This window comes from Dendrobates tinctorius, unplaced genomic scaffold (genome assembly GCF_039654945.1).
Source record: "Dendrobates tinctorius isolate UK_male_01 unplaced genomic scaffold, ASM3965494v1 ptg000030l, whole genome shotgun sequence".
NCBI classification, from domain to species: Eukaryota; Metazoa; Chordata; class Amphibia; order Anura; family Dendrobatidae; genus Dendrobates; species Dendrobates tinctorius.
Window position 1 is genome coordinate 18,683,698 of NW_027361698.1, and position 23,527 is coordinate 18,707,224.

The following is a 23,527-nucleotide window of genomic DNA, read 5'->3' on the forward strand; positions in this document are numbered from 1 at the left end:
AAGCGTATAATTGGGTGTCATCAGCATAGAGATGGTACTGGAAACCAAATCTACTGATTGTTTGACTAATAGGGGCAGTGTACAAGGAGAAGAGAAGGGGGCCTAGAACCGATCCTTGAGGAACCCCAACAGTAAGGGGAAGGTTAAACAGTTATTTTCATTGAGATAATTCAGAATAACATCCATCAGAAACCCCTCAAATATTTTACCAAAAATTAAGGTTAGACTTACTGTCCTATAATTTCCAGGTTCACTTTTAGAGCCCTTTTTGAATATGGGTACCGCATTTGCTATGCTTCAGTCCTGTGGAACAGACCCCGTCGCTATAGAGTCCCTAAATATAAGAAATAATGGCTTGTCTATTACCTAGTTCTCTTAGTACACATGGGTGTATTCCATCTGGACCCAGAGATTTATCTATTTTAATCTTATTTAGCTAGTTTTGCACCTCTTCTTGGGTTAGATTGGTGACTGTTAATATAGGGTTTTCTTTGTCTCTCGGCATTTCACCTAGCATTTCATTTTCCACCGTGAATACCGTGGCGAAGAAGGTGTTTAATAAATTAGCTTTTTCCTCCATCATCTACAACCATTCTTTCCTCACAATTTTGTAAGGGGCCTACACTTTCACTTATGATTCTTTTACTATTGCTATAGTTGAAGAACAGTTTGGGATTAATTTTACTTTCCTTAGCAATGTGCTTCTCTGTTTCCTTTTTGGCAGCTTTAATTAGTTTTTTAGATAAAGGATTTTTCTCACTATAGTTTTTTAGAGCTTCAACGATGCCATCCTGCTTTAGTGGTTTAAATGCTTTATTTTTACTGTTAATTGCCCCTCTTACTTCTTTGTTTAGCCACATTGGGTTTTTCGTATTTCTTGTCCTTTTATTCCCACAAGGTATAAACCGCTTACAGTGCCTATTAAGGATGTTCTTAAACATTTCCCATTTATTATCTGTATTCTTATTTCTTAACACATTATCCCAGTCAACCAGATTAAGGGCATTTCTAAACTGGTCAAACTTTGCCTTCCTAAAGTTCAGTGTTTTTGTGACTCCCTGACAAGTCCCTCTAGCGAAAAACAAGTGAAACTGTACAATATCGTGGTCACTATTTCCTAGATGCCCGACGACCTACAGATTTGTTATTCTGTCAGGTCTATTAGATAGTATTAGGTCTAAAAGTGCTGCTCCTCTGGTTGGCTTCTGCACCAATTGTGAAAGATAATTATTCTTGGTTATTAGCAGAAACCTATTGCCTTTATGGGTTTCGCAGGTCTCTGTTTTCCAGTTAATATCCGGGTAGTTAAAGTCCCCCATAACAAGGACCTCATTATGGGTTGCAGGTTCATCTATCTACCTTAGTAGTAGACTTTCCATGATTTCTGTTATATTTGGGGATTTATAACAGACCCCAATGAGAATTTTATTACTATTTTTCCCTCCATGTATTTCGACCGATATGGACTCGACATCCTCATTCCTTTTGCTAATATCCTCTCTTAAAGGGGAATCTGTCACCCCATTTTCGGCCTATAAGCTGCGGCCACCGAGATCAGGGGCTTATCTACAGCATTCTGTAATGCTGTAGATAAGCCCCTGATGTAACCTGAAAAATAAAAAAAGTTAGAATATACTCACTGGGGGGCACGGTCGGGTGCGGTGGGTGTCGCGGTCTAGTCTGACGCCTCTCATCTTCATATGATGCCATCCTCCTTCTTACTTCTGCCGCATCTCCTGCCCAGGCGTACTTTATCTGCCCTGTTGAGGGCAGAGTAAAGTACTGCAGTGCGCAGATGCCGGGAAAGGTCAGAGAGGTCCAGCTCCTGCGCACTGCAGTACTTTACTCTGCCCTCAACAGGGCAGAGAAAGTACGCCTGCGCAGGAACGCAGCATGAAGCAAGGAGGAGGACGTCATCTCTAGAAGATGGGAGGCGCCAGACCGGACGCCAGAGTGAGTATAATATAACTTGTTTTTCTTATCTTTCAGGTTACATCGGGGGCTTATCTACAGCATTGCAGAATGCTGTAGATAAGCCCCTGTTGGCTGTGGCCGCATCTTATAGGCCAAAAATGGGGTGACAGATCCCCTTTAAAGTGGACTTTAGACAAGACTTTACATAAAGACAAACCCCTCCTCCTCTCCGATGTTTACGATCCTTTCTAAATAGACTGTAACCCTGTAAGTTAACTGCCCAGTCATAGCTTTCATCTAACCATGTCTCGGTTATTCCCACTATGTCATAGTTACCTGTAGATATTTCTGCTTCTAGTTCTTCCATCTTGTTTGTCAGGCTTCTGGCGTTTGCGAGAATGCAGTTTAGAGGATTTTGTTTTGTTCCAATCTCCTCCCTGTGGATTGTTTTAGAAATGTTCTTATCTCCCTTCTGAGTATGTTGTCTTGGGTCTTCTTTGCCACACCTCATGTCCTTCATCAGTATGATTTCTGGCTTCATGTTCGAGACTAATGTTTTTCTTCCCGTCCCCTCTTCTTCTAGTTTAACCCCCTCCTGATGAGTGTAGCAAGTCTTCTGGTGAATATGTGTTTCCCAGGTTTGTTGAGGTGCAGTCTTTCTCTGGCGAGGAGTCCGTCGTACAGGTAATTCACACCGTGGTCCAGGAATCCGAATCCTTGTTGTCTGCACCATTGTCTTAGCCAGATGTTCGCATCAAGGATCCTGTTACATCTCCTGGTGCCATGCCCATCTACTGGAAGGATAGAAAAAAAAACTACCTGTGTTTCTTTACTTTCTTCCCCAACTCTTCAAAGTCCTTGCAGATTGTCGGCAGGTCCTTCCCATAGGTGAGGTAACATTATATGGACTGTGACATCACTGCAGGTCCTCAAACTAATGTAGGGAAAGAGGTAGAGTGAGCACCCTCACCCAGAGGTGAGGTATGTGGGTAGCCAGACCCCCCCATCTCTCATAAATACTCGCAACCTGGACCCAGGTGCACTAAACAACATCTTAGTGCTTACATGCACTAAAGACAAATACTCCGGGTTACAACACAGGGAGCAGCCATTCCTGTGATACATATCTCCCATTGATTACACGGCCATTAGCCTCCTTACAACAGGCTTTGGGGTAAAGGGGTTAAAGTATATTAGAAAATATTTTAGATTATGGCATCAAGATTAAAGATGATAAAAATTCACTTGAATTTCAGACCAACCCTTTAAGCACTCATTTCTTTAGTGACTGTCACACTTAATCTGGCAGAAAGTTCAAGGGTGAGCAAATGCATAAACATGTTTTAGGTGTTATGACTCACTGAAAAACTGAGTTTAGGAAATCAATAAATAAAAATTGATAAGTGATTGTAAAATGTACTGTATGTAATTAACTGTAAAATAGGGAAATTTGTTAAAGGTGTGCAATTATTTCTAGAGATTTGTTAATGAATACCAGCTATTAAGTAGAACAAAAAAAGAGAAAAATGTTTAATATACCTACCTAGTAAAATGCACCAAATTTATAATGCCACACACGATTTAAATAAAATTTTCACTCTGTTCATCAACTACAAAAACATGCATGTTACAACACAGGAAACTGAATTTCCTAGGAAAGGACAGCCATCTTCAGTTCTTTTTGGGGCTTAACTGGAAGTACTAGCATTGTATCCATATGCATCTCTTACAAAGAGAAATCTTCCTTACGTTGGAGATTAGGAAAGGTACGTCACCAACTGGACTCAATTTTCATCTCTAAACACTACTCCAAACAAAATCGAGCAAAATCTATAGCACTGCATTATTAATCTCTTTACCTTCTGATCTAATATTAAAAGTGTATACCAGAAACCATAGATAACTAGCGTAAAATAACTTGGTGAACTTGGTGTTTTGGAGATAATTGCTGAAAAAATAGTCTTGTGTTTCTAGTAGCACTAACATGGCTAATGTGTTTACCAATTATTTTGCATTGCCCATAAAAATGGAAAAATGTTTTGATGACTGTCCCTAATTACAGCTTGAGGGCGAAAGGGCATTCAGTTAATGAGGAGAATAAATCATAAAAAAAACCTAAGAACATGTCCTTATAGTCTTGCCGAGGGTGAATGCAGAGGGTTACCATCAAACTCTTCTCATGTTAAGACATCATTCCTTTGAGGACATCTACTGACTTGGATATCGGTTGATTTCTTTCCTCAGAAACACATTCTACAGATGCATCTTGAAATAATTTCATAACCTTAACAATAAGTGACAGAAATGTTGGCATAGTAACTATTAAGGCTCACTTCATCAGAAAGCAGTAAAATGTGCTCTCAAGTCTCAATGTAAATGGTACTGGCTGAACCGGGTGACAGAATCTGAGGTACTTCTAAGTGCTCATGCCCATCTCCATGAACAAAACAAAGGCTGATTCTCAGTTCAGAAAAGTCTGACAAGTGTCATGCGATTTTTCAATCCGATTTTTAACACCGAACATCTGATTTACATCCAATTTACATGCGGATGAGATCTGATTGTAATCCGATTGTAATTAGTGTTTTGTGTGTGTAGTTTATTGTACATATTTATTTTTAGTAAATAAAATTATTTTGGAAAAAAAAGGCAATTCATCCGCTGAGTACAGAAAAATCACAGTGTGACAGGTTACAATAGAATAGATATATACACATAGAATAGATACCATATATGCTCGTGTATAAGCCGACCCGCGTATAAGCCGACCCACTAATTTTGCCACAAAAAACTGGGAAAACTTATTGACTCATGTATAAGCCGAGGGTGGTGCTGCACAAGGGTTAATGGTGGCCCAAGAAGATGCTCATAAATACCCCCCATATGCTGCTGCACAAGGGCTAATGGTGGCCAAAGAAGATGCTCCATAAATACCCCCATATGCTGCGGCACAAGGGTTAATGCTGGCCCAAGAAGATGCTCCATAAATACCCCCCATATGCTGCTGCCGCTGCTGTAATTAAAAAATAAAAATGACATACTCACCTCTCACTGGGGGCCAGGTGCCGGTGTCCTGAGCAGGCGGTGACACTGGTGCGCTATGTGGGCCAGGTGCCAGTGTCGCCGCTGGCTCAGGCCCCCATCACTGGCGATATTTACTGGTCCCCGCTCCATCGCTGTTCTGTCTCCCGGGTCTCTGCAGTGACGTTCAGCAGAGGGCGCCCACTGATTACGTCATTGCGCCCTCTGCTGAACATCACAGCCAGAGGACCCGGGAGACACAGTGGTGCAGGGCGATGGAACGGGGACAGGTGAACCCTATCCCTCCCCGGTATATGACTCGTGCATAAGCCGAGAGGGGGACTTTCAGCCTTAAAAAAAGGGCTGAAAATCTCCGCTTATACACGAGTATATACGGTACATATAAAGATGTCAGTCATATATATAATTACTACAGTGCTTGTGTAGCTTACTGTACATTTTCTGTACTGTTTTCTGAAAAAAAAATGGCATGGGATCCCCCTTTTTTTTAAACCAACATTTTATTGATTTTCTTACATAAAATATACAAATTATAGAATAAAAAGGATAAGTATTAGCATACAAAAATATATCAGACGTCGTAATAGTTATCAAGGAGTCTCAATACATTCACATAATCCTTCCAATTTGCCTTTTTCACCTCCTCCTCCTTATATATTCTTCCTTCCTGTTTTCCTCCTCCCATCCTTCAACAGTTTCTTATGTCTTAAATCCAAACTTACTTAACAACCCTATCCCTCCCCCCCTCCCCTCCCACTCCCCATGTGACTCGGCCTCAGAACCTCCCCCTATAATTTCAGCTTACCTAGGGATCCTAACAGATCTTCCTTCATATACCATTCAGTAGATACAAATGTTAACATTATTTGCCTTATTTCTTCTCCTGAGCATATACCACTTATGAACTTTCTCCATTTACTGAAAAAAATTGCTGTCGATCTTTCCTTGCTCCTCTCCACCACCACTTTCTCCAGCATGAGCATTTATTTCAGCTGGCTTATCACCTCTTCTCTCGAGGGAATTTCTCTCACCAACCATTTCTGGAGAATTGCCCTTTTAGTTATCATGACTATATCGCGGAAGAGAGATGGTATTGTACCCCCTCCTTTGTCCCCTCCCTCCTGATGATGACAATGGAATAGCCAAGCCATTGGTTCCAACTCCATATTTCTATTCCAGATTGTTCGAATCAACCCCTGAACTTGCTTCCAAAATCCATCAATTTTTCCACACTGCCAAATCCCATGGTATAAGTCCGTTCTTTCCGTATTACATTTCGGACATTTCACCAGTTTGTCTTGTTGTCTAATATTCAAAAAATTGAAACCATATATGGCCCTATGTATAAGTCTGTATTGAGTGTCTCTCCAGATTTTGTTTACTATCTTCTTCTTCATCTCCATCCACCCTTTCAAGATTTTTTCTTCCCCTTCTTGGTCTCCCAACTGCTTTGCACATCCCTCTAAAATTTTCCCTGGTATGTTGGGAACTAATGCTTCTCTCAGCTGTCGTAGGACACCAAAAGCAGAATTATAGCCCTGCACCAGGGTGGGAAGACTGAATCTGTAATAGGCAAGCAGCTTGGTGTGATGAAATCAACTGTGGGAGCAATAATAAGAAAATGGAAGACATACCAGACCATTGATAATCTCCCTCGATCTGGGGCTCCTCGCAAGATCTCGTCCCTTGGGGTCAAAATGGTCACAAGAATAATAATAATAATCTTTATTTATATAGCGCCAACATATTCTGCAGCGCTTTACAGTTTAAACAACCCCAGAACCCCACGGGGGGACCTAGTGAATGAACTGCAAAGAGTTGGGACTACCGTAACAAAGGCTACCATCAGTAACACATTATGCCACCAGGGACTCAGATCCTGCAGCGCCAGATGTGTCCCGTTGCTTAAGCCAGTAGATGTCCGGGCCCGTCTGAAGTTTGCTAGAAAGCATTTGGATTATCCAGAAGAGTATCGGGAGAATGTCATATGGTCTGATGAAACCAAAGTAGAACTGTTTGGTAGAAACAAAGCTCATCGTGTTTGGAGGAGGCAGAATACTGAGTTGCATCCAAAGAACACCATACCTACTGTGAAGCATGGGGATGGCAACATCATGCTTTGGGGCTGTTTCTCTGCAAAGTGATGAGGACATCTGATCCGTGTACATGAAAGAATGATTGGGGCCATGTATCATGAGATTTTGAGTGCAAACCTCCTTCCATCAGCAAGTGCATTGAAGATGAAACATGGATGGGTCTTTCAGCATGATTATGATCCCAAGAACATCGCTAGGGCAACAAAGGAGTGGCTTTGTAAGAAGTATATGAAGGTCCTGGAGTGGCCTGGCCAGTCTCCAGATCTCAACCCCTTAGAAAACCTTTGGAGGGATTTGAAAGTCCGTGATGCCCAGCGACAGATCCAAAACATCACTGCTCTAGCGGAGATCTGCATGGATGAATGGGCCAACATATCAACAACAGTGTGTGCAAACCTTGTGAAGACTTACAGAAAATGTTTGACCTCTGTCATTGCCAACAAAGGATATATAACAAAATATTGAGATGAACTTTTGTCAATGACCAAATAGTTATTTTCCACCATAATTTGAAAAATAAATCTTGCCAAATCAGACAATGTGATTTTCTGGATTTGTTTTCTCTTTTTGACTTTCATAGTTGTGGTCTACCTATGATGTCAATTACAGGCCTCTCTCATCTTTTTAAGTGGGAGAACTTGCACAATTGGTGGCTGACTAAATACTTTTTTTCTCTACTGTATATACATACACTTGAAACCACAAGTTTACATACACTATATAAAAAGACACATATTTTCTCAATATCTGACATGAAATCAGGATAAACCTTTCCATTTTAGGTCAATTAGGATTACCAGAATTATTAATATTTGCCAAATGCCAGAATAATGAGAGAGAGAGAATGTTTTAAGACATTTTTATTACTTACTGCATATAATATATATATATACACTCACTGGCCACTTTATTAGGTACACCATGCTAGTAAGGGGTTGGACCCCCTTTTGCCTTCAGAACTGCCTCAATTCTTCGTGGCAGAGATTCAACAAGGTGCTGGAAGCATTCCTCAGAGATTTTGGACCATATTGACATGATGGCATCACACAGTTGGCGCAGATTTGTCGGCTGCACATCCCTGATGCGAATCTCCCGTTCCACCACATCCCAAAGATGCTCTATTGGATTGAGATCTGGTGACTGAGGAGGCCATTTGAGTACAGTGAACTCATTGTCATGTTCAAGAAACCAATCTGAGATGATTCGAGCTTTATGACATGGCGCATTATCCTGCTGAAAGTAGCCATCAGATGTTGGGTACATTGTGGTCATAAAGGGATGGACATGGTCAGCAACAATACTCAGGTAGGCTGTGGCGTTGCAACGATGCTCAATTGGTACCAAGGGGCCCAAAGAGTGCCAAGAAAAAATTCCCCACACCATGACACCACCACCACCAGCCTGAACCGTTGATACAAGGCAGGATGGATCCATGCTTTCATGTTGTTTACGCCAAATTCTGACCCTACCATCCGAATGTCGCAGCAGAAATCGAGACTCATCAGACCAGGCAACGTTTTTCCAATCTTCTACTGGCCAATTTCGATGAGCTTGTGCAAATTGTAGCCTCAGTTTCCTGTTCTTAGCTGAGAGGAGTGGTACCCAGTGTGGTCTTCTGCTGCTGTAGCCCATCTGCCTCAAAGTTCGACGCACTGTGCGTTCAGAGATGCTCTTCTGCCTACCTTGGTTGTAACGGGTGGCAATTTGAGTCAATGTTGCCTTTCTATCAGCTCGAACCAGTCTGCCCATTCTCCTCTGACCTCTGGCATCAACAAAGCATTTCCGGCCACAGAACTGCCGCTCACTGGATTTTTTTTCTTTTTCGGACCATTCTCTGTAAACCCTAGAGATGGTTGTGCGTGAAAATCCCAGTAGATCAGCAGTTTCTGAAATACTCAGACCAGCCCTTCTGGCACCAACAATCATGCCACGTTCAAAGGCACTCAAATCACCTTTCTTCCCCATACTGATGCTCGGTTTGAACTGCAGGAGATTGTCTTGACCATGTCTACATGCCTAAATGCACTGAGTTGCCGCCATGTGATTGGCTGATTAGAAATTAAGTCTTAACACACAGTTGGACAGGTGTACCTAATAAAGTGGCCAGTGAGTGTATATATATATATATATATATATATACTGCTCAAAAAGATAAAGGGAACACAAACAGCCTGTTGCAAATAAAATACTGTTCCCTTTTTTGAGCAGTATATAGTATGTGTAATATAATATGTGTAATATAATATATAATCATTGCTCAGTGTATAGAGTGGCAGCTGTGAAGGCGCCTCCGGTACTGACTAACAGTACATGTGTTTGCAAGCATTGTACAGTGGAAATCCAGCACATTCGTGAACTGCAGGCTTTTCCACCCGTCAGATGCTGATTGACAGCTTTTTTTCTATACAAAGTAATATAATTAAATATGTTAATCAGAGGTGGGTGGGCAAGAAGCGCTCTTGAATACAATGACTTTAAGTCAAACCAAAATATGTATTTTAACAAAAGTCATGCATGGCTAAAATCAGGGTGCCTCACGCAACTGGAAGCTGCCATCCGAAAAGGTAGTATATACTTGGTGACAGATTCCCTTGAACTCTAAGTATTAGAGATGCTTGAATCAATTCAATGTCAGAGCACACAGCTCACCATTAGGGCTTATGTGTAAGGGAGGTCCAGGACCGTAGTTGTAGCCGAGGACACTGGGACTCTGGTGTCCTGGCCTCTCCTCACAGAACAATCATGCTCACTAGTCAGCATACCTGTGTCTCCGGATCCAGCTCCCACAGAGTCCCCCCTATGCAGTGGGAGACTGTTTCCAGGAAAATTTATATCAATTGAGACACAATCCATTATAACTTCAACAAAGACATGTTTACTTTGTTCATTACACAGCACTTCCAATGTCTTCACAGCGTTTATAACAGGCTTCCACATAACAAGGTTCCTTTTCTTTCCTTGCACTGCTTCCACGGCTACCCTGCATGGGCCCGGGTTGGACCATCACTGACGGTTTCTCAGTTTCCTCTCTGTTTAGCTCTGCAACAGCCAAGCATCCCTTGGTGTGTTTCACCCCAGACACAAGATCATTAGTCGCCGGAGTCAGTAGCCACTGAGCATGAGCCCTGATCTGATGTTCTGCCCTCTGTACTGGCCCCACTTCTTCTCCATCTGTACTTACTGCTTCTGTTGGTTCCTCTGACCATTTTGCCCTGGTCTTAAAGGTATGTGCCCAAGCAATGAGTTGCCACATTCTGCTGTACTGGCTCGTTGTTGTGCTGTGCTGGTGCGGAGGAAGGCTGGGCTTCTCACTTTTAGGGTTGTGAGATTGCTGCTGCGTCCTGGGCTTATTGCCCATGTGGACCCTTTGGGTGCCTCTGGCCCTCTCCCCTAACCCAAGGCTGTCACTAACTTATCTAGAAGCAGCCCCTCCTACAATTAACTATGTGTTTGTACTATCTACACTATCTAGGAACTGTGAACATTAACATGCCCCCCATCTAGTGGCCACCCTTGTCAACTGCACTTTCCCTAACCTTGTGCACATCAGTGTAACAATATACATATCATTCATTATACACTTAACAGTAAATGGTAATACACTTAGACATGTAGCAGTACCACAACTGAACATTGGTAATACACCTAAGGGTGTAGCAGTACCAGAATAAAGATAAACAAACATATTTTTCTCATCCCCTTACATATGCACATGACATCCTTAAAAAAACTCCTCACACTTTGAACCAATGTTATTCTATGGGGCAGTGCAGATGAATGATTTTCACAAAATGAATCTGCTTGTGAAAAGAAAATATCGCAGCATGCACGATACACTGCATTTTCTGTAAGATAAGAAAAAACTGAGTAAAGAAAATGGATTGCACATGGATGACAGGAGAGAAAAAAATCGTTCCACTTTTCTGGATGAAAATCGGACCAATTTTTTTTATACTGTCATGTGATCTTACCCTTACAGATAGTGAGAGAAAGTCTTAAAACAAAGTTTGGTGTACTACTGAAGAAAAGATAAAATAGGAGTGGTAGTCCATGAATAATAGCATGTAGATTCTAATGATGTAAGAGGATAGAGATAGGAGAAGAGCAGGAGCTGTGGAGTCTGTGTTAACGTGAATTGATTGCTCAATGATAGACTCCAGTATGGCACCTTTTCCAGCTGTCTATGAATTTAATTTACACCAATTTATTTTCATTCTTGAAGCACCATATACCAGATTGGTAGATTAAGACGCCTCAGTTCTATTTTTCCTTATGGCACATCTTTTTGCATTTCTTTTGCATTTATTTTTTTAAAGGGTGTTTTGTGTATTACAAAGACAAAATAAAATTTCCAACAATCCAGGCATTTTAATAAACATTTGCTTTAATAGTAAAATTTTACACTCGTACACAAAACACAAATACATGGCCCTTCCCCGGTCACGGATGATTCGATAAGGGCTGTAATCCCAGCAATGGCCGATGCAGTGTCCTCAGATGAGATTTCACAGCTCACGGTATATCTTATGGCAGCAACGGGCGGTCTCCGGTTTTTACCCATTGAGCCAATTAGTCCATAAACTTGTGCAGCCAAAGACAAGGGAACAAGAGGGGTCTGTGGCGTGCTGTCCAGCAAAGAGGGTCACAACAAACAGTCCTGAACACAGCCCCCGTACCTGTGCCTGCGCACGGCACTCAGCCTAACAGAGCCTACGGCCCTTCCTCTGCTGCCAGTCTCAACGGCGTGCTCGTGTGAAGCCGCCCACGATACATTGCAGTGCTGCTGCACACTAAGCGGAGCATGCTGCGCACGTCTCTACCCTGTCACAGCCGGCAGGAAACTGACCGTCGCTTCACGCGCTTCTCTTTTTGCCACGCCCCCTGCTTCCACATTACTAGGTCTGTTTAGTCCCCTATTCCTTCCCCCGGACAACCTGGGACGCAGCCTCGACAGTTCCAGACCCAGCGCAGTACATGTGCCCGCAGCCCGGTCTTCTTCCTTACAGTCCACCTCTCCTTTAGCTCGCCATTTCATGGGCGAGAGCTCCTGTAGTAAACGTTGGCATTCTTCCATCTCTTTAATAATTTGCTGCCAAATAAATTGGTCTTGTTCATATCGAGTGGGGGTATTCCAGCTGTCATCCGCTCGGTACGATGTAACTCGGGTTGAGTCGTAGAATCGGATTGGGGTGTGGAGGACGCGGGTTCGTCTGAGTTCTCTGGAGCAGCCATCTCTGGAGTTAAGGACCCGCGTACTTCCTCTGGGCTGACGGGCACTGAGCCATCCCTTTCGGGTAATGAAACAACTGTGTCTTCTTCATTACAATCAGGAACTGTAGGGGTGAACGTTGCAGCATCACTGGGTACTCTCTCCCCTGCTTCGAGGTCTCGAGACAGGCAAGGACGCAACATACTTCAGTGGGCTATTCGAATTGGTGCCTCCTCTTCCATTTCGGGTTGAACTTCATAGACAGGACCCTTGCACCTAACGCGGCATTTCACCTGATAAGAAGTCTTATCACGACGGTGTTCTAACTAGCCTCAAGGTTGCTTATCTCAGACCAACACACGATCTCCGGCCTTGAGAGCTGTCCCTCGAAGAGGTGCCGTTTCATGATACTCAAGCTCTCGAAACCTGGTCTGCACCAGCCTTTGAAGGGTCTGCAACCAGTGTCGATGTTTTCGGACCCAGGAAGATATCCCCCTCCATGGGTAGTCCTCTGCTGGATCCAATTCCAACTCCGTAATCTCCTGTCCTTTTTGCCCGAACAGCAGGGTATACGGGGTTTATCTGGTCGTACTGTGCACACCTAGACCAGCTCATCCACATACTCAGGCCAGCGAACTTTCCTCTCATCTTCCAACGTTCTCAACATTTGGATCAGTGCCTGGTTGAAGCGCTCACAGGCATTCCCTTGGGGATGATAAGGCATTGTTCTGGACTTCTCAATCTGGTACAGAAGGTGCAGCTCTTCTATTACTCAGCCTTGAAAACAAGTGCCCTGATCAGAATGAATCCGCTTCGTACATCCATACACCCAGATAAAGTCTCGACAAATGGCCTGTGCAGCCGACTCAGCAGTCTGATCTCGAGTGGGAATCGCCATAGCAAATTTGGTAAAGTGGACAGTCATTACTAAGCAATTTTTTTATCCCAGATGAGCTGGGAGCACGGTCAAGTAGTCAATCATCTAAGGGACTTGAAGGGAGCGGATGTCACAATGGTCTGTGTGGGGGCTCTCTGTTATGGCGGCTTAACCAGTTCGCCCTCCTCCTGGCGTCCTGTGAGGAGATCTGTAGCTAAGGCTATTAGGGCACGCCCGCCCGCTCTCTTGCCTTCTTAAAGGGGTGGCGTGCATTATTCAAAAAGTGCAATTAACCAATGGCAGCGCACTGGCTGCTATTTCTGGCCTCTCCTCCATAGGGAGAGCGCCGGAGCAACGAGTATCTATCATTGCTACATCCGGTTCTCATGCTGTCTGCGCTGCGTCTGCAGTCTCTGTGCATTGTCTAATACTCTCTGTCTCCACAGCATATCAGTATCCTGTATTACCTGGTTCTATCTGCAACCATCTGGTCCTAAGTCATCCCGTTCCGCCTACAGCCATCCGAGCCAAGGACTGTGTGAAGGTTACTGGAACCGACTCCTTACCAACTAGCCGGATCCAGGACCCAGCTCATTACGGACTCTGCTGTAACTTTTGTTATCCCTTTTGCCACGTGTTCGGGGTCTAACTGGAGGTAGCACCTGTGTCCTCCGGGAATTCCATTCTGGTCCTGCCTGAGGGGCTTTACTATGGGTACCTGGAGCTCACTAGACATGCCCCCTTCAGAGCCCCCCGGACCATGGTCCCGAGGTTCCACTTAAAAAATAAAAGCGAATGTGAACTTCACCATCTCTGCCTCCGCTTCCATTCGTTACACAACCTCTGTAACCACTGGAATGTCTTCACTGGGCCAAAGTGAGCCCCTCTCTCATGAGCCTCTGTAGCTACCATGCTGATCAACGTCTCCGGGAGTACCACTTGCCAGGTGACCCCCAACTCCCATACCAAGTTCACTTTCCAATACAGCAAGCCATCTTCCAACTGAAGCCTCTCCCACTGCCTGAGAATCTGCTGCATTCCTGGGGACAGAGCATCTCTTTCACTTCGGCTAGGGAGCCATTTCAAGGCCACCCACTGTCTCAACTGGTCAAGTTCCCTATCTTCCTTCTGGAGCTGCACCCAGTCGTTTCAACGTCATCCCAGCAATCGTTCTCCTGACTCCTCTCCGATCTGTCCATGTGTCGCTGCCAACGTCATGGCGAGGTCCCGGAACCCAGGAATATCTTCTGCCTCTAGCTCTTCATCTCGGTCGTGTCCAAGTCGGTCATGAGTCACACTTGACAGAACATCAGCATGTGTGTTCTCGGCCCACTTTCGGTACGCTATCTTGTACCGGTACTTCGCCATGCGGGCCACCCATCTCTGCTCCAAGGTCCCCAATTGTTGTTGTCAGTGTGCACCAAGACCTCAGACCCTGACAGGTATTCCGCGAATTTATCAGTCATCGCCCACACCCGCGTCAGCAATTCTAGCTTGAAAGAACTGTAGTTACAGTATCTGGGTTTCGTTCTGAGTCATGAAGGGACTGGCTTGCATAGGCAATCACTCGCTCCTTCCCATCCTGCATTTGAGACAGGGCAGCTCCTAGGCCATGTAGACTTCCATCAGTGTGAATGATGAAGGGCTGGGAGAAGTCCGCATAGGCCAATATTGGGGCCTCAGTCAGGACCATCTTCAAAGCTCGGAAGGCTTCTTCTTGTCTATCGCCCCACTGGATGGTCCAATTCTTTGCACCAGACGTCACTCCCTTTAGTAAATCCAGCAGCGGATTAGCAATTTGGGTGATGTTCTTCAAAAACCTTCGATAGTACCCAGTGAGTCCCAGGAAGCCCCAAATGTCCTTCACTGTCTTCGGAGTGGGCCAGTCCTGTACTGCCGCTATTTTCTCTCATGCTGGTCTCACTCCATCAGCGGTTATGACATGTCCCAAGTATTCAATTTGTTTGCAAAAAAGGTGCCACTTTTGAGGCTTCACTTTTAGGCTGTGCTTCTGTAAACGACACAACACTTGATCCAACCATCGGAGATGCTCTTCAAAGCTAGCCGCATAGACAATGATATTGTCCAGGTAGATGAGAGTAGCTTCAAAATTCTGATCTCCCAAGCATCTTTCCATTAATAGCTGAAATGTGCCAGGAGCGTTAGTCAGGCCAAAAGGCATTCAATTGAACTCAAGTAATCCCATGGGCAGTACAAACGCTGTCTTCGGCCTGTCATGCTCGGCCATGGGCACATGCCAATATCCACTGGCCAGATCTAGGGGACAAGAAGTTTTTCGCTTTTCCCAAAGCGGACAACGACTTCTCAATTCTTGGTAGGAGATACGAATCCCGCACTGTACATGCATTCAGCCGCCTGTAATCGACACAAAAAGGCATGATTCCATTATTCTTTCGAACTAGGATGATGGGGGCTGCCCGTGGGCTCTGGCTCTCCCAAATAACTCGACTCCGAAGCATTTGGGCCAACATCTCCTTTACTTCTTGTTACATTTGAGGCGGGATCTGCCGATATCTCTCACAGACTGGCACGGTACTTCCTGTAGGTATCTAGTAGGTTATGGCTGTGATACACCCGAAATCATTGTCATAACGGGCGAAGATGTCCTGGTAACGCTCCAGCACAGCTTCCACCTGTTGCATCTGTTAGCAGGAGCGCCCCGTCAGTTCAGCCCGCATCTGCTCCAGGATTCGTCACCCTTTTTTACGCTTCCAGACAACTGTATCGGGGTCATTGTAACAGCCACAGTCTATGGATCTCCTTATTTTACTGTCAACTGTACAGCCTCCTGTTGTATCAATTCTTCAGGCATTCCCAGCACCTGTGCCACTTCACTCTTGGGCGGGAAAGTAAGATTTTCCTTCCCTAGGTTGACGCACCGCACTACAACATTACTATCATGGACAACAGCTAGGGTCTGAGCAATGAGAAATCCTGCCAGTATCTGATCCATAGAGGTCAGCTCTATGTGGACTTCCACTTCTTCGAGGGGCGTACAAGCTTGTACAGGCAATGTGAGCACAGTGTGTCCAGACAGAAGGACGAGTTTAGCACCTGCAGGGTCTATCACTTTTTCGAGAACTTTCTTTTCACTTGACGCTTTCTGTGACTGAGCAACCTGTATCAACTGTTGAAACCTTCCTCTGGGTGGTTCGTGGGCTCCACGTTACAGAAAAGTGTCTGGGGACTCACTGATTAAGAGGGTCCTGAGTTCTTTCAACACATTCATCCCCAGAGTCATTGGAGGGCCATTGCTATTTTCTCCAGCAGTCAACACCACTCCTTTCCGCACACGGTACACACACCACCCCTGCGACTGAGATGGGCAATTGAGTGGCAGCAGTTAACTTAATCACCAGGCCCCATTCGGGCAGCGTCGCTTCATAAAAATGAGGTCGGAAATAGGACTCCCTCTGGTGGTTATTGAGGGTAGTGGGCAGTTTGGGCCCCATTATTTGCTCAGACTATTTTCTGTCTGTGTTTGTGACTCATCTTGTTTCACCGACAATATATGTTTGAGGGCTATTTCTTTGGGACTCTAGTGGGGCAGTTTAGATTTCACCTTTCTTGCTTTAGGCTTAGTTAGTTCTCCGGCTGTGCTGAGGCATCTAGGGCATCGTGGGTGCACCCCACGGCTACTGCTGGTTGAGTTGTTGGAATTAGGGGTCTGCAATCCACTGGGTTGCCAACCTTTCTGGTTTCCTAGTGGCCTAGCCTATTCCTGCCATCCTCCTCGTTGACCTATTCATAACAGAATCACCAGCCTAAACTGTAGACTCTAGGTTACTCGCAAGAAGGAAAGAATTGTTAAAAAAAAAAAGTGTCAGAAATTTTTTATATATTTTTTTCCTCTTTTTCTTTGGGGCTGTAGGAGGATTTTTTCTTTAATGGAGACTAAGCAATTGTCCGATCGTGTTGAGCAGCTCGCTGCTAAAGTGCAGGGAATTTCTGCCTATCCCACTCAATCATCTGTTGTAGAACCAAAGATCCCTACTCCTGATGTGTTTTCTGGGGATCGGTCAAAATTTTTGAATTTTAAGAATAATTGTAAACTATTTCTTGCTTTGAAACCTAACTCATCGGGGAGTTCGGTGCAGCAGGTTAAAATTGTCATCTCCCTGCTGTGCAGCAATCCCCAGGACTGGGCTTTTCCTCTGACACCAGGAGATCCTATTCTGGCTAATGTGGATGCGTTTTTTCAAGCCCTGGGGTTGTTGCATGATGAACCTAATGCTATTGATCAAGCTGAGAAAACCTTATTGGCATTGAACCAGGGTCAGGAAGCTGCAGAGTTATATTGTCAACAATTCCGTAAGTGGGCGGTCCTTACTAAATGGAACGATGATGCCCTAGCAGCTCTCTTTCGGAAAGGTCTGGCAGAAACCGTAAAAGATGTTATGGTGGGATATCCTGTCCCCTCTGGTCTTAATGACTCTATGTCATTAGCTATTCAAATTGATCGACGTTTACGTGAACGTAAAACTACACGAGAGGCGGTGCTGCCTTTCTAGCAAACTTCTGAACCCATGTAATGTGATAGGGTTTTGTCTAGGGCACAACGTCAAGAGTTTAGAAGGCGTAATAAGTTGTGCTTCTTATGTGGGGACACTTCTCATACTTTTTCTGTATGCCCTAAATGAGAAAAACGTTTTGCTCACTCATTTGCGGTGGGCAGTGTACAGCCTAAGTTCCTTTTGGCGGTTACCTTGATCTGCTCCTTGTCTACATTTTCTGCTAAGGCTTTTGTTGATTCAGGAACTGCTTTGAATCTGATGGATTTTGACTTTGCCAAACTTTGTGGTTTTCCCATGGTGCCCCTGTGGACCCCTATTCCTTTGATTGATGCTACCCCTTTGGCAGAGAATAAAGCCCAGTTTTGGACCCAGGTGATAATGCGGGTCGCCCCGGACCACCAAGAGAATTGTAAATTTTTGGTGTTGCACAATTTACATGATATTATTGTACTGGGTTTTCCTTGGTTGCAAACCCATAATCCTGTTTTGGATTGGAAATCTGTGTCTGTGGTGACTTGGGTTTGTCAATGTGTTCTTAGTGACACTCTTGTTTTCTCCACCTCTCCCCAGTCTCATGATGTTCCTGACTATTTGGCTGATTTTTCTGATGTATTTAGTGAGAGTAAGTCCGCGTCTTTGCCTCCTCATAGGAGTTATGACTGCGAAATTGAGTTAATGCCCGGTTGTAAATTTCCCAAGGGTAGGCTTTTCACCTTATCGGTACCGGAAGATGATGCTATGCGATCTTATATCAAGGAGTCATTGGAGAAGGGTCATATCAGACCATCCTCTTCACCTTTAGGTGCTGTTTTTTTTGTGGTCAAGAAAGATGGCTCATTAAGGCCATGTATTGATTATCATTCCCTTAACAAAATCAATGTTAAATATCAGTACTCGTTACCCCTGATTTCTGATTTATTTTCCAGATTTAAAAGTGCTTGTTGGTTTACCAAACTTGACCTCAGGGGGCGTATAATCTTATTCGCATCAAGCATGGTGATGAATGGAAGACGGCGTTTAATACTCCGGAGGGACATTTTGAGTACCTGGTGATGCCTTTTGGGTTCACTAATGCCCCTTCCGTCTTCCAATCTTTTATGAACAATATTTTCCGGGACTTTGCGGATAAGTTTTAGATCATTTATCTGGATGATATTTTGATCTTTTCCAGTGATTGGGATTCTCATGTGGAACATGTCCGGACTGTGTTTCGGATTTTGAGGGAAAATACTCCTGTATGTTAAGGGATCGAAATGTCTCTTTGGTGTACAGAGGATTTTGTTTTTGGGATTCATTTTGTCCCCGTCTGCTATTGAAATGGACCTGGCCAAGGTAAAGGCCATTTATGATTGGGTTCAGCCCACTTCTCTGAAGGCTCTCCAGAAGTTTTTGGGTTTTGCTAATTTCTACCGTAAATTTATAAGTAATTTTTCTGGTATTGTTAAAACACTGACGGATTTGACCAAAAAGGGCGCTGATGTGGTGAATTGGTCTCCAGAGGCAGTCTCGGCATTTCATGCGCTTAAGCGGAGATTCACTTCTGCTCCGGTTCTTCGGCAACCTGATGTTTCACTCCCATCTCAGGTGGAGATAGATGCTTCTGAGATTGGTGCAGGAGCCGTTTTGTCTCAAAGAGATCCGGTAACCTCTAAGATGAATCCCTGTGCCTTCTTTTCTCAAAAATTTTCCCCATCTGAACGTAATTATGACGTGAGGATTCGGGAATTGTTGGCCATGAAGTGGACATTTGAAGAGTGGAGACATTAGTTGGAGGGAGCTAGACATCAAGTTGTGGTCCTTCTCCCACCACAAGAATTTGATTTATCTTGAATCAGCCAAGCGCTTGAATCCTAGACAGGATAGGTGGGCCTTGTTTTTCACACATTTTAATTTTGTGGTCTACTTTCTTCCGGGCACTAAGAATGTTAAGGCGGACGTCCTTTCTAGAAGTTTCTTTGCGGATTCTCTTGATGTGACTGAGCCTGCTACCATTCTAAATGAGGGTGTAGTTCTTTCCGTCATCTCATCCGATTTGAGATGTGCCCTGGAGGAATTTCAGGAGGACAAACCTGAAACCCTATGGGAAAATTGTATGTCCCTGACCAGTGGAGGAGAAGAGCAATGTCTGAAATTCATTGCTCCACGTTAGCTGGTCATCGGGGTATTTTTGGTACCAGAGATTTGGTGAGTCGGTCTTTTTGGTGGCCTGCCTTATCTCGTGATGTCAGGAATTTTGTGCAGTCCTGTGGGACTTGTTCTCGGTCCAAGCCCTGTTCTCGTTCTAGTGGTTTGTTGATGCCCCTGCCGGTGCCCAGGAGGCCATGGACCCATATCTCAGTGGATTTTATTTCTGATATCCCTGTCTCTCAGAGAATGACCGTTATCTGGGTGATCTGTGATAGATTTTCTTAAGATCTTGTACCACTCCCAAAGTTGCCTTCTTCTTCTGAGTTGGTGCCCTTGTTTTTACAACAGGTGGTTCATTTGCACGGGATTCCTGAGAACATTGTGTCAGACAGAGGAGTCCAGTTGTTTCCAGATTTTGGAGAGCTTTTTGTTCCAAACTGGGAATTCAGTTATCTTTCTCCTCTGCATTTCATCCTCAAACCAATGGGTAGACTGAGAGAACAAACCAGACTTTGGAAACCTATTTGAGATTTTTCATATCTGCTTATCAAGATGACTGGGTCTCATTTTTGCCCTTGGCCGAATTCACGCTAAACAATAGGGCTAGTTCTGTCACTTTGATGTCTCCTTTTTTCTGTAACTTTGGGTTTCATCCTCAATTTTCTTTGGGGCAAGAGGAAGCTTCGGCCTGCAAGTGTGGATTCTGTGGTAGAGAGAATGCAGCAGATTTGAGACCAAGTAGTGGATAAGTTGTCCCACTCTCAGGAAAAGGCCCAACGGTTTTCCAACCAACATAGGACCATTGGTCCCCGGTTTAAAGTGGGTGATATGATTTGTTTGTCCTCAAAAAATATTCCTATGAAGGTTGCGTCTCCAAAATTCAAGCCAACGTTCATTGGACCTTATAAGATTTTCGAAATCCTTAACCCCGTTTCTTTCCGTTTGGCTCTTCCAGTTACGTTTAAGATTCATAACGTTTTTTATAAATCTTTGTTGAAAAGGTTTGTGGAGCCAGTAGTTCCCATGGCGGCGCCCCCTGGCCCTGTATTGGTTAAGGGTAATTTGGAGTATCAGGTAGAGAAGATATTGGATTCTCATCTGGCTAGACGGAGACTCCAGTACTTGGTCAAGTGGAAAGGTTATGGCCAGGAGGATAATTCTTGGGTCTCTGCTTCTGACATTCATGCCGAGAGATTGGTTCATGCTTTTCACCAGGCCCATCCTGATCAGCCTGGTGGCGTGGATGAGGGTTTGGTGACCCCTCTTCAAGGGGGCGGGTACTGTTGTGAATTCTCTTGATCGGACTTCTGAGTTGGGGCTCCCTCTGGTGGTTATTGCGGGTAGTGGAGCTGGCCGGGTTGATAGAAGTCAGCCACCAGACGACAATTGGAAATCAGAGGTTACTGATTGGGAGGATATAAGTGAGCAGGCTTCCCTCAGGTGTTGCTTAGTTCTTCCTGTGCATTCTGAGGTCTGCTGTCTCCTGCCTGATCCTGCATTTTTCAGTTAAGTTGTTCATTTGCTAATCCTTTGCATCTGATCTGGTTTTGCCTCTTTCTGCTTTGCTGTGAGGGTTCAGCGTGCTCCCTGCTGGGGCTGTGCTGGAACATATGTTGCAGCTTGTGTCAGTTTGTTCAGTCTCCTGTTATATTATTCTCTTTTGCTTTGCTGCCAGTTTCACCAGAATGCTGATATAGTGGTGGAGAGGTCGTGAGAACTCAGTGTTTTTTGTACATCAGACGTGTTGGATTTTTTAGGGGTTTTGCGTGATTGCAGACAGTCTCTTTCCTTTCCTATCCTATCTAGACAGTTTGGGCCCCATTATTTGCTCAGTCTATTTTCTGTCTGTGTTTGTGACTCATCTTGTCTCACTGACAATATATGTTTGAGGGCTATCTATTTCTTTGGGGTTCTGCTCCCGGGCAGTTTAGATTTTACCTTTCTTGCTTTCGGCTTAGTTAGTTCTCTGGCTGTGCCGAGGTGTCTAGGGCATCGTGGGTGCACCCCACGGCTATTGCTGGTTGGGTTGTTGGGATTAGGGGTCTGTAATCCGCTGGGTTGCCAGCCTTTATGGTTTCCTCATGGCCTAGCCTATTCCTGCCAGCCTCATTGGTTACCTATTGATAACATTTGTGGCTTGGTGGTCACCTGAGAACTGGTATCAACTAGACAACGGATGGCCCGACCATCCATTTTGGCCCATACGAGGGGGCTCAAGGAAATTAAACTTGGGGGACTGCCTTCTCTCCTCCTTGGCTGCTCATGCTCTGGGCATCGTCCCCTGGCCACAGAGCTCACTAGTTTAACGGTTGCCGGGTGTGCGGCCTCACCCGCTTGGTACATCCTCAGGCGTAGTGTCCAATGTCTCCACATCTGAAACAGATTGGGTGTCTCTCTGTTTGGAATTGTCCCATTTCCTGAAGAGGTACAGGAGGCAAGTGAGAATCGGGGCTAGTTCTGCCTCTGGGTGGATTTGGTGCCACAGGGGGGCTTTTCTAAGGTCAGACAACTCTTCCCGCATTTCTTGTATCTCCTTCCGGATCTCTCTGACCCATCCTGGTTCAGCTACGGGCAAAGTGGGCACCTCCCCGCTCCGAACCTTCCCCGCCAAGGCTGCCGTCCCTTACTCCTGCTCCGGCATGCGCGCTTCTGCCCCAATCTCTAAGAAACACATGTGCAGATTAACTCGTAAGTGCGCCCACAGAGCCTGTGTAAGCAGCGGACTTCTGAGACTGGCTATGAGTTGGTCTCTCAGAATGACGTCAGGGGGCCCCACGCCCACATCGTCCCGCTTGGTTATGGCCATGTGAAATTCCTGCAAAATGCATGAGCGGATCATTTTTACTAAGATGTTACAAATTTTGAAGGAGATGCATGGGGACCCAACAGGTGTTGGAGAATTGCGCATGCGCTTGTTTAGCCGCATTCAGGGTGAGGGAGAGTCCATGACCCAATATTTGAATGCCTTGGCCAAAACATAACAGAACATCGGGCTTCTCTGTCCAAGGCCATCAAAGCAATCTCTGCATGCATAGCGGGTGTCATAGGGTGCATCCTCAGCATTTCCTTGACCCGTTCAGTCCAGTCCCGTAGCAGCGAGTTGCTCCCTGTAAACTTTAGGAGATTGCTAAGCATGGCCCCCAGCGGTAAATTGGCCCTTGGGACACCCATGACCACCTGGTCTGCCACTTCTGTGCTTGTGGACTGCATCCTGCCAACTAAGCCAAGTGTAAGTAGGTTGCGGGATGAAGAGACGCAAGAAAGGCAGAGCAAGGGTTAACAATTTAATTTAACAGTAAAGATACTCCTCACAGGGAGATGAACAATTAAAGGGGCAAATGATAGGGAAATAGACAACCACAATGTAATAACAGTCCACGCAATCAACTTTGTGTTTGTAGCTTCCTCGGTCGCGGATGATCCAATGAGGTAATCCGATGTTGTAATCCCAGCAACTGCCAGTGCAGTGTCCTCAGAGGAGATTCCACAGCTCACGGTATATCTTCTGGTGGCAACGGGCGGTCTCCAGTTTTTACCCGTTGAGCCAATTAGTCCATAAACTTGTGCAGCCAAAGTCAAGGGAATTGCGTGCAGTCTATTAACAATAGGGGTCTGCGGCGTGCTTCTGGCAAAGAGGGCCACAACGAACAATCCTGAACACGGCTCCCGTTACTGTGCCTGCGCACGGCACTCAGCCTAATGGAGACCATGGCCCTTCCTCTGCTGC